The sequence below is a fragment of the Colobus angolensis genome, unplaced genomic scaffold, assembly GCF_000951035.1.
Source record: "Colobus angolensis palliatus isolate OR3802 unplaced genomic scaffold, Cang.pa_1.0 Scaffold10, whole genome shotgun sequence".
Lineage (NCBI taxonomy): Eukaryota > Metazoa > Chordata > Mammalia > Primates > Cercopithecidae > Colobus > Colobus angolensis.
Window position 1 is genome coordinate 16597368 of NW_012110919.1, and position 11808 is coordinate 16609175.

Consider the following 11808-nt stretch of genomic DNA (forward strand, 5'->3'; position numbering starts at 1 on the left):
GGGGGCCGGCGGGGGCGGGCTGGAGAGGCGGCGGGAAGGAAGGGTGCAGGGATCTTGGGTGGGGGGCGCGCAGCCCCCCTGTTCCCGTCCCCATTTTCGGGACAGGAGCAGACAGCCCGTTTCTGGAAAGACCGAAAGCGTGGCAAGTCCCCCACGCGGGGGCGGTCGCACCTGGAGCAGACGAGCCTGCGGGGCATCTCTGCCGAGGGAGCGCGGGGAGGACTGTCGGGGGCTCCCTTGCAGCCGCCAGGGCTCCCCTGCAGCCGGTGGGGCTCGGCGCCCTCCTGGGGGAGAGGATTCCCGGACGTGGCCCCCGGCCGCTCCCCCACTTCCCACACTTGCTCCTCCAGGCCTCTCCCCGAGCTCCTCGGAACCCAGGCGCTGCACCTGGAAAAGTGCAGCAGAGCAAGACAGGACTGTCCGGGCAGTGGTGGTGGGGCAGAAAGCGGGGAGTGGGAGTGGGGTTAGGGAGAACTAGAAACAGAGCTGCAAAAACGCATCCGTGTCTGCCGTGATGTCTAAGACCGGCTGGGCTGCTCTTAGGATTTCTCTGAGAAGCTGCAGCAGTAAGGATGTTTTACATATGTGAGACAGAGCTTTATTATTAACAGATTAAAGATACTTTTCATTAAAAACTCACAGACACACACACAAACACACACAAATCGAAACTTCTTTTTATACCACTTCATTTTGTTGATTGGCAGGCAAGGTCTTCTAGCTTCCCCGGGCCAGCTAGGCTTTGTGTCAAGTGACTTTTTTCAAAACTCACCCTTCTATTTCACCCTGCCTTTGTCTCCGGATTTAAGATAGCCTGGATCTGTTTTGAGTAATAGCGACTGACCTATTTCAGTGTCCTTTTGGATAAAGAGCTCATATCTCCTCCAATTGAAATAAATCTGATGCCACATCCTAGCCTAACCAGCAAATGCAAACAGCAGTTGGAGGCTGCAGTATTTCCTAGGCGGCTGTGGAGGCCCTGGCAATGACTTTGTAACCTTGGGCCTGTCGCATCCCTTAACCCAGACGCTGGTAAAACATGTAGTTTTAGACTCAAGACTTATTTATTTATTTCACAGTTTATTTTGACTTTCACATAATGGAATCGGATGTGGCAATCTGCTCAGTACTTGCCAAGTTTGTGTTTCCTCCTTGGCTGCCGTTGTTGCCACACACCGGGAATATTCCGCTTCAAGAGAAAGGGCTAACATATGTGCAATTCTAGTCCTAGAGATATGAATGAACCCAGGTAGCGATTTGTTGAAAAGTTTATGACTTAGAGTTAACCGTTACCATCTTGAATTAAATCCTGTCCTGGTGATAATGCAGAGAGCCACAGGAGAGCGAATTTTTTAGATTCATGTAACAGTGGGGAAGGTTAGCTTAGCGCCTTATGCTAATGAGGGCAGACTGGCTTCAAACCTGCCTGTGGCCAGAAAGCTCCGCGTGTATGAAACAGTGTCAAGGCCACACCCTGCACTCAAATTGTGTCTCAGTCTACTAGGTGCTGTGGCCCTATGCAATCCACTGCATGTGTAGCCTACTTTAAAAAAGGTTAAGAAAAATTATCCACATTAAAAAAAATTGTAGGAAGGATTTGTAACAGATTTCCCTTAAAACGAGGCTAGTTTCATGCATGTACATTTTGATTTATTAATGAACTGCTTGTCAGTTTTAGGGATGGAGAGGGGCTACCATTGCCAAATGAAAATCAGAATGATGGACCAGGCGTAGTGACTCATGCCTGTAATCCCAGCACTTTGGGAGTCCGGGGTGGGTGGATCACCTGAGGTCAGGAATTCGAGACCAGCCTGACCAACATGGTGAAACCCAGTCTCTACTAAAAATACAAAATTAGCCGGGTGTGGTGGCGCCTGCCTGTAATCCCAGCTACTTGGGAGGCTGAGGCACGAGAATTGCTTGAACCTGGGAGGTGGAGGTTGCAGTGAGCCCAGATCACACCATTGCACTCCAGCCTGGGCAACAAGAGTGAAACTCCACTCCATCTAAAATAATAATAATAATAATAATAGAAAGATGGTAAGGTATGATGAGCTAGCTCTAAAATGTTAATGTGAAAATCAAATTTGGGGGGAAAATATGATTTCTTGGGGAAATACGGTTCTCTTTATGAATATTGGATTGACTATTTTTTCCCCCTGGGAGCACATCCCTTATCACCTAAAGGGAAGTCATATTAGAAACAAAACAAAACAAAACAAAACACTGAAAGAGTAGTTTGAGGAGCAGTCTCACTTTTGTTTGTGAGGGACAGGGCATGTGAGAGCATGCTATTCTCTCCTCCAGCGTGCTCTTGGCCAAAAATTACTTTTTGTTCAGAGGAGAGAAGGATAGTGAATGCAGACTCAAAGCATGCAGGAGACAACATGATGAGCAGGGAGTTATTGCATCACCTCTTTGATGGATCTGCCCTTGTCTTGGAGAAGCCATTCCCAAACATTTCCCTGCCTGTGAGTCCACCTAGCTGACTTTGGGATTTGGCCATTGTTATTTTGAAATGTTGTCAGTTGGTGGTAGGAGTTTAGGTTCAGAGAGGAAATACATCAGGATGAGAGATGTAAAGAAAAATAAACCACCATGCAAAGGTACTGAAAATCTCTTCCAGCCGTGAGCTTGGGCATCCGTGTCAATTACACTGTTGACCAAGCTGCACACTTGGAGGACTGAACCTGAGCAATACGAAACATGTTAAAGAGATGTTGTCCTTCTCTTCTATTTACAGTGCACAACTTCCGATATGTCCTGGGAGTCTTAGAATTCAGTAGCCATACTTCAACTTTTCAGAAAAAAAAATGTCCAAAGAGATTGTGAAAAGGGTGCTGAACTTAAGAGTCTGAACAGTGAGCTAAGCTTAGGTTTGGTGCTGGGCTGATTGCATTATTGTGGGTGTTTCATGTTACTTTTTTTAAACTTTGGTTTCTTTGTTTATATAATGGGAATAATTGGGTTTATCTTGTTTCATAAGTGTTGTGTGAAACTCAAAAATAATGTGAAAGCACTCTGTAAACTGTAATTGTTACTATATAATAATAGTATTATTATCACCATTTTGAAGGCAAAGTGGTTTTCCTTGAATATTTTTCTATGAGAACATGCCACATCTTTTTTCATGCATTAATATATTATTATAAATACCCCTAAATCTGAAATCTCCATTCTAAGCCCTGTTTTACTTCTTGAGTTATTCAGGTAAACCAGATGATTGTTTCCCCTTTCCCTGAGATATCAGGACAGCTGCCTCTCTTGGCTTTTGTCTGGGGGACTTGGTTAACATGACAGATTGATATGCAGTAATGTACTTGAGTAAAGTGGGTTCCGTATGCCTGATGCGTGGAGAAACTGGTATGGAGTAAAAGGGTCAAGTGGCCATAAGGAGAAGTGAGATGGATCGGCCCCTTGATAATTCTGGGTAGACTTGCCCCTAGAGTATGTTTCTATTAATAACTGTAAGCTTACACATGGTCCACCCCTACGTGGGACCTCCTCTGCTGGGAACTTCTAGGGCAACTCTGGTCAGCAGTGGATGTTTGTAGAATGAAGTCAAACTTTGTTGCTCTTGAGAAATTGATAGTCTAGGTAGGAAGATTAAGCAATTGAGAATCACTGCAAAGCAGTGGATAATATAATGTAATCTGGACCTCCAAGTTTTCAGGAGATGTTGAATGACACGGTTTAATCAGAGAAGTCTTCCTAGAGGAGTTGAGCTGTCGACCTAGATGGAATTGTGAGAGGCATTTTGAGTATACAAAAGCTCTCTGCTTTCACATTTTGATATGATCACTCTCTCAAGGTAGGAATTTGATTTTTCCCAACGTACAACTATATAAAGAATGCAGCAATTTTTTTCTGCATAGTCTGGAGTCTAGACCCCAAATTGTAGAGAAACATCTGGATTTAATAGTTCATTTTAAAGTCACATTTATTATAAGACAGGGAGCTTTTGCACTCTCGCTCACTCTCGCTCTTTCTCTGCAGTCAGATTCTCTACTCGCTTGTTTTTCCCCCGAGCATATCTCCTGACCAGGCAGAGAAATGACCAACCTTGCATTCTGAGATAATGATGCACAGCAGGTCAGTCATTCCCTTTTATGTAGTCACATACATACAGACTATGAAGCAAGTCTTTGTAATATAAATCAGAAATTCCTTTTTATGTAAACCAGAAAATCCCTTAAAAGTTTGATAGTTCCCCATATCTACAGTAGCCTATTTTAATGCAGGCTAAAGGCTGTAGATATTATTTGCAGTGGGAGTTATCTCAGACATATTCGTATCATTCAGCTCATGATATTTGGTTAAATTGGTTAGTTGAAATTTTTCTGCCAGAGATATGTAATTGGCAACTGATCTTAACTTTGCAGGCAATTTATTGTCAGAATGTTTCCATAATAGTTTTCCTACTGTTTATGTAACAATAGTCCAAGGGGAAGGAGCTTGATAATTATTTACCCTATTTTGTCAGTGTACCCCAGGGAGTTAATACAATCCTTTTGGGTCCAATTATTTAGATTAGTTATGTCTTTGTCCTCAGTTAGCTAGATAATTGCATTCTTTTGAGGTAGCTGTATTGGTCCAGCCTGAATTTACATCTCTAAATGGTTTGCTAGTATTGAAATGATACAACTGTGTTTACCTTTAGTCCAAGATTTGTGGGGGAAATAATATAAAAATAATATAAAATTTTGTTGATATCATCAGACATTTTTGTCTTGCACTACTCTCCTTTCCCCACAACTGTGTACCATCCTTCTTTCTATTTAAACATGCTGCCCTCACTCTTGTTTTCTCTGTGTGAAACACTTTTTTTGCTGGAGAGCTGATACTATGTTTATTTCTTGTCTCCTTTCCCCTCCCCCAAATGGAGGCCTCATGAAAGCCTATACATTTTGTTTACAGCTGTATCCTCAGCCTCTAGACCAGTTCCTACATTTTTAATGGATTTTTTCCTTCTTGGAATATATTTGTTGAATGAATGAGCATATTTGAGAAACAAAAAAGATACAAAATGAAGTCCTGAGTTGGTGTGGGCACACTGTACTGATGTAGCAATTGAGGGAAGAAAATAAAACCTCAAGAAGTCAGGGAAACCTGCATGGAGGAAGTGGAACTTTGTTTGGGTTTGAAGAATGGGAGGAGGAAGTGGAACTTTATTTGGCTTTGAAGAATAGGTAAGATTTGGATAGCAGAAAATGGAAGGCAGGTCATTTTTAGTGCTGTAGGAAGTCCTAGAGACAGAAATGGGCTTGGCGCATTTCAGGGTAATAAGTCTAGCCTGATTGGATGTAGTCGTTCACATTGGTTGCAGGGTATTGGGAAGAAGGAATGGTTAGGATACCGGACGAGGAGGACAGAGAGGCACTGAGGCCACAGAGTTGAGAGTGGGCTCTGCAGGCAAAAAGGCCAAGTACAAATACTACATTTGCCATTCATCATTTGTATGACCTTGGGCAACTTGCTGAGGCTGTCTGTTCCTTAGGTTCCTTGACCATAAAATGGGGGTGTAATAAGAGAGCCTACTGTAGATTCAGTGAGTTAATGCGTGTAAAGTGTTTAGAACAGTGACTCGTATATTAAAAGTACCCAATATCACTGGTTTAGAACAGTGACTCGTATATTGTAAGTACCCACACTGGTACTGTGTAAGTACCAGTACACAACTGGTGTAGAAGGAAGGCATGAGCCACTGAAGGCGTGTACATACAGAAGTGGCATCATTCACAGCTGCTCTCTGTGCTCAGAGAAGTTCTGAGGGCCTGGATCCTGACTGTGGGCCCTGGAGGGGTAGAAGTGTTGAGGTCACAGAGATGGGGAAGACAGTTGAGCTAAAGAGAGGCTGCAGATGTGGGATGAAGGAAGAGGGAGAAGTAAAAATTAAACTATTAGAGCCTGGGTAACTGGAAGGAGGTTGCTACTCACTCTACAAGTAAGATAGTAAGGGACAGGTGGTCAGCATACTTGACTATACCATGTTTGAAGTGATGATGAATAAAGAGGGGTGTGGAGACCCCTTTGCTCAGGTAGTCATCACTGGTGAGACAGAACCAAGAAGCTCTGCATCATTTGCTTGCTCTGTCTCCCCAGAATTGATGGTACAACCATGTGAATGATTCATAAAGGCATCCAAAATGAGTGGTTCGTTTCTGCCATTGTCACAGCCTGGTAGGTTCTTTTTGCCCACTGCCCCAAACAAAATCAATGAGGGCTGGGTGTGGTGGCTCACACCTCTAATCCCAGCACTTTGGGAGGCTGAGGCAGGCGGATCACCTGAGGTCAGGAGTTTGAGATCAGCCTGGCCAACATGGCGAAACCCCATCTCTACTATAAATACAAAAATTAGCCAGGTGTGGTGGCGCGTGCCTGTAATCCCAGCTACTCGGGAGGCTGAAGCGGGACAAATGCTTGAACCCAGGAGGGTTGCAAGCAAGGCTGCAGTGAGCAGCTTGGGTGACAGAGCAAGATCCCTTCTCAAGAGAAAAAAAGAAATAAGCAAACAAAAAACAATGAGAGCAGCAGTTTTTGTGGCAAAGAAAGAGTTTAATAATTGCAGGGCTGACCAAGTGTGGAGAACAGTGAGAAATTTCTCAAACCTGTCTCCCTGAGAATTTGGAGGCTAGGGTTTCTTAAGGGGACTTTGATAGGCAGGGGGTTACTGGGGAATTGGAATAATTGGTTGGCTAGGGATGAGGTTATAGGGGCATGTAAAACATCTTTGGGCAGTAAAGTCAGTTCCCAGGAAAAGGTTGGTTCTCAGAACCAGGTGGCATCTCTTGATCTACCAAGATGTGAAATCCGAAAAATATCTCAAAGACCAGGTCTTTAGGTTTCACAATACTGATGTTATCTATAGGAGTATTTGGGGAAATTGGAAATCTTGTAACCCCTGGTTACATGACTCTAGGGCAGTAGGCAACTTATAGGAAAGTGTGCTAAACAATAGCGGGGTCATTGTTTATGCCTATTTTTTAGTAAAGTTTAAGCCCCTACCATAATTTTAACCTTGCCGTATGAATGCAGCTCTGATCTTTGAACAAGGATGGGGGCGTGGGGGTTGGGGGTCAGTTTTCCTTGCTTCAAAGTGTAACTATAAACTAAATTCCTCTCATAGTTATCTTGGCTTCCATGTCAGAACAAGAAAAAAAAATCTATTTAAAAGTAAAGCAAAATAGAATCAGTTCTATTAAATTTCTCTCATTATTTATAATTCAGCAAAGGCAGTTTACCATGAGCCTTTACAGCTCCATATAGACGTGACTTCAATTTTAGTATATAAGCTAAATGTCAGTGCACTAACTTATGCCTGTACTTTTTATTTGGCTGCATTTATTTTGGGTTTATATTTTGAGACAGAGTCTTGCTCTGTCGCCCAGGATGGAGTGCAGTGGCGTGATCTCGGCTCAATGCAACCTCCACCTCCCAGGTTCGAGAGATTTTCCTTCCTCAGCCTCCTGAGTAGCTGGGATTACAGGCACGCACCGCCGCACCCGGCTGGTTTTGTATTTTTAGTGGAGATGGGGTTTCATTATGTTGGCCAAACTAGTCACAAATTCCTGACTTCAGGTGATCCACCCGCCTTGGCCTCCCAGAGTGCTGGGATTACAGGTGTGAGCCACTGCACCTGGCCATTTTTGCTACTTGTCTTAGTTCATTTTTGTGTTGCTATAAACGAATACCCGAGACAGGGTAATTGATGAAGAAAAGAGGTGTATTTGGCTCATGGTTCTGCAGCCTGTACAAGAAGCATGGCACCAGCATCTGCTTCTGCTGAGGGCTTCAGGCTGCTATCATTCATGGCAGAACGTAAAAGGGAGCCATAGTGTGCAGAGATCACATGGCAAGAGTGGAAGCAGTAGAGAGAAGAGAGGGAAGTGCCAGGCTCTTGCTGATGACCAGCCAGCTCTCGTGGAAATGAATACAGTTAGAGCTCACTCTTTACCACCAGCCATTCATGAAGGATCTGCCCCTATGGCCCAGACACCTCCCATTAGACCCCACCCCCATGAGATTTGGAGGGGACAAATAAACCAAACTCGAGCACTACTCAACAAGGGCGACCTATAAAAACGAGATTTTCTATAAGAGCTTCCATTTTCATTGACATAATTTTATATTTCTAGGACACATTGACCTGAATTTCTTTCCTCCATTATTTGAAGAAATCACTTACGAATCTGTATTTTTTTATTGCACTCTGAAAAACAAGGATTGCTTTGGATGAAGTAGTGAGCTGTTGTTCCATTTCTTTTGGCCAAACCAAGACTATGACATAGTTTTATAACTATTATGGGTCAGAAGAGCCATAGCAAGCTGTCAAAATTAAAGAGAATTTTGTTTATTTTTCTGCAGTTATATTTATATAGTTCTCAGGGGGACTGTTTCTTTTCTAAAACAAATAAGGAGTAAAACATTCCTGCATGTTTTTATTATTTCCCATAAGAGCCATAGGCATTTATGTTTCTGATCATTTATGCTGAAAGAAGAGTGCTTCTTAAATCTTTAGTATTTTTTTTATTTTTTATTTTTACAAATTCTTCACATACGTAATTTTGAGTGTGTGTGTGTGAATTATCACCACTTGGTTTGAAGAATATAACTTAATATGTAACTTAGCATTCATTTACTTGTGAATATTTCTAGTATATTTTATAAAGTCTATAGAGTATATAGTGTAGTGATCATAAAAAGTATTAATAGACTAAAATGTATATGACCTTTTCTTTTTTTTTTTTCCCTGAGATGGAGTCTCGCTCTGTTTCCCAGGCTAGGTGGGCGCAATGGTGAGATCTCCGCTCACTGCAAGCTCCGCCTCCTGGATTCACGCCATTCTCCTGCCTCAGCCTCCCGAGTAGCTGGGACTACAGGCGCCCGCCACCTCGCCCGGCTAGTTTTTTGTATTTTCCAGTAGAGACGGGGTTTCACTGTGTTAGTGTATTAGCTGGGGAGGAAGGACTGGGGCCAAGCGGTTACCAAGTACACATTGAATTTTTTTAAAGTTGATAACTAGATATTCAAATGAATATATAGGGTCTTTCTAGCAAACAGCCCCCATCCTGAAGCCATATAGGGCTTGGCCAAGAGTCATCTCATTAGAAGCCTCACAGAGAGGCTCCTGTCACTCATCACTCAGGAAATTCCATGGGTTTTAGGAGCTCTGTTCCAGGAACCAGGGACAAAGACCAAATATCTTATGATGAAACCACAATACCAGATTAAGTTTTCTGAATGTTTGAATAGATTGAGTTTGCTATGCATTTTTACTGTCATTGAGACTCATGAAAAAAATGTTAAAATCTTCAGAAGTGTAGAAAGTAAAAGCTAAACACAGCCAAGGTGAGAAGTGATACTGTAAACAACCAACAGTGATGGAAATGTCCTTCCTTATTTTCTATTTACAATCACTTTTTGTTACTGAAACTGCATATAATACTTTCCTGAGAACAAACCTTTCCCCTCTCCATTTTTAGGAAGATATTTAAAATTATGATTATCATTTCTACAGTTTTGGGAACTAGTCATTAAATCTTTTGACCCCCTCCCCCCCAAATTATAATAGTTTCTCTCTATTTTTTGGTGTGTTTTTTTCCCCACAAGAAACATTGTTACCTTTTTTTTCATTTCTACTTCTCCTGAGGCCTAGGCCCATTGTATTAACCCACCAAGGTTATGTTTAAACAGTAAGGAGCCAGTTTGGCAGGACATGAAGTGGTATTAGGATGAATGCTGTGTCCTTGTGGTCTGGAAAAAAATAGATGTAACATTATACATATTTGTTTAATAAATAATAAAGCACACGAACCACAGATACAGTTTAAAGCAAATGGGATCTTGCCACTATCTAATTTTGATCAAAGCACTTTTTGCATAATTACTTCGATTAGGGATTGCCATTTGGTTAATTACAATAAATATATAAGTGAAGTATGATTAAAAGGTTGCAGTGAGGGTAATTTTATTTTATTTCTGATCATTCTATGATTTTATACTTTTGCAGGACAAATTTATGCTTTGCATTTTACATACTGAGGTACTCTGATAGTTTTGTTCAGGGTTTCCAACATTTGCAAACTTTTTTTTTTTTCTTTTAGGAAGTTGTGTGTTAGGGAGTCATATTCTCATTACCCTGGTTACAGGCTTCTCAATAACCACCATGTTACCTTGCTTCTAAGATGCACATTTTCTCCCCTATTAAAAAATGGAGCACATTTTACAATCGCGCACACACACACACACACACACACACACACACACGCGCGCGCGTGCGCGCGCACACTCTTCATGGAGTGTTTCTGACTTCTTTGCCCCACCCCTACCATTGCAGTTATTGTGTTGATGATGCCCTTTCAAATGAGGGCTGTTTTAGAACAGAGGGAATGGTCTGTTGACTTTGTTTCAAATGGTGGCACCACGCATCTCTCTTGGGCCTGCTGGGATGTTAAATGGTGAGCCCAGCAGGGAAGAGGCCCTTGATGGTGCCCATAGCTTGGTGTAATCAAGGTGAAGTGGATGGAGAGTTCTTGATGCTGATTAAAATAAGCACTGAATGCACAACATGTGGCCATTTGTAAACTCATTTCTCATTTCACACATATTACTGTGCTTTGCCTTCCTAGCTGCATTTGTTGACCGAGTAAGTCCTCATTTACTAGATGCTGAAACAAAGTGATTTAGTGACTGTCAGACAAACATTGGAGCAGGGACCCGACTCCTGTCATCTGCCTTCTGATTCCATGCTGTTCCTACCCATCCCCTGCTGCCATCCCTGAGATGTAGCAGGGCAGCCTTGGCCACTCTCTTCTTCCTGTGGATTGTACTAGATCGCCCCTCGTCTTTAAATATTGAGGACTCAGCCGGGTGTGGTGGCTCATGTCTGTAATCCCAGCACTTGGGGAGGCCAAGGTGGGTGGATCACTTGAGGTCAGGAGTTCAAGACCAGCATAGCCAACATGGAGAAACCCTGTCTCTACTAAAAATACAAAAAAAATTAGCTGGCTGTTGTAACCGGTGCCTGTAATCCCAGCTACTCAGGAGGCTGAGGCAGGAGAATAGCTTGAACCCAGGAAGCAGAGGTTGTGGTGAGCCGAGACTGCGCCACTGCCCTCCAGCCTGGGCAACAGAGTGAGACTCTCTCCCAAAAAAAAAAATATTGAGGACTCATGGTCCACATTATAATCATTGTTTTCTTCCCTCTGTAAGACTTGCAGAATCAAAGGCTCACCTCTGGCTCTCCCTTCCCCTGACTACAGCAAAACCCAAACACATTCTTTATCCTTTTCCACAAAAATAAAAAAGAAAAGCTAAAAAGGTAATATTTTCTTTTTAGATGTAAACTGAAAATTCTAAGCCCCCCCAACTGATTAAATGGACCCCTCCTCTTGGCCAAGGTCATTCCTAAGTTAACCTGAAAAACCAGTTCAGGCCATGACGGAAGTGGGGATTGGACATGCCTCATTATACCCTCTTCCCTTTGAAATTCAGGCACAACCCATCAGCATTTAACATTAAAACAGACCTTAATAAGACTGACAAAGCAGACTCTTTGTAGCAGTAAGATACCAACATGACAGCAGGCTCTAAAAGAAGTCAGGCCCGGTGTGGTGGCTCATGCCTGTAATCCTAACACTTTGGGAAGCTGAGGCGATTGAATTTCCTGTGCTCAGGAGTTTGAGACCAGCCCGGGCAACATGGTGAAACCCTATCTCTATTAAAAAATACAAAGATAAGCCAGGCGTGGTGGTGCACTCCTGTAATCCCAGCTACTCGTGAGGCTGAGGCAAGAAAATAGCTTGAACC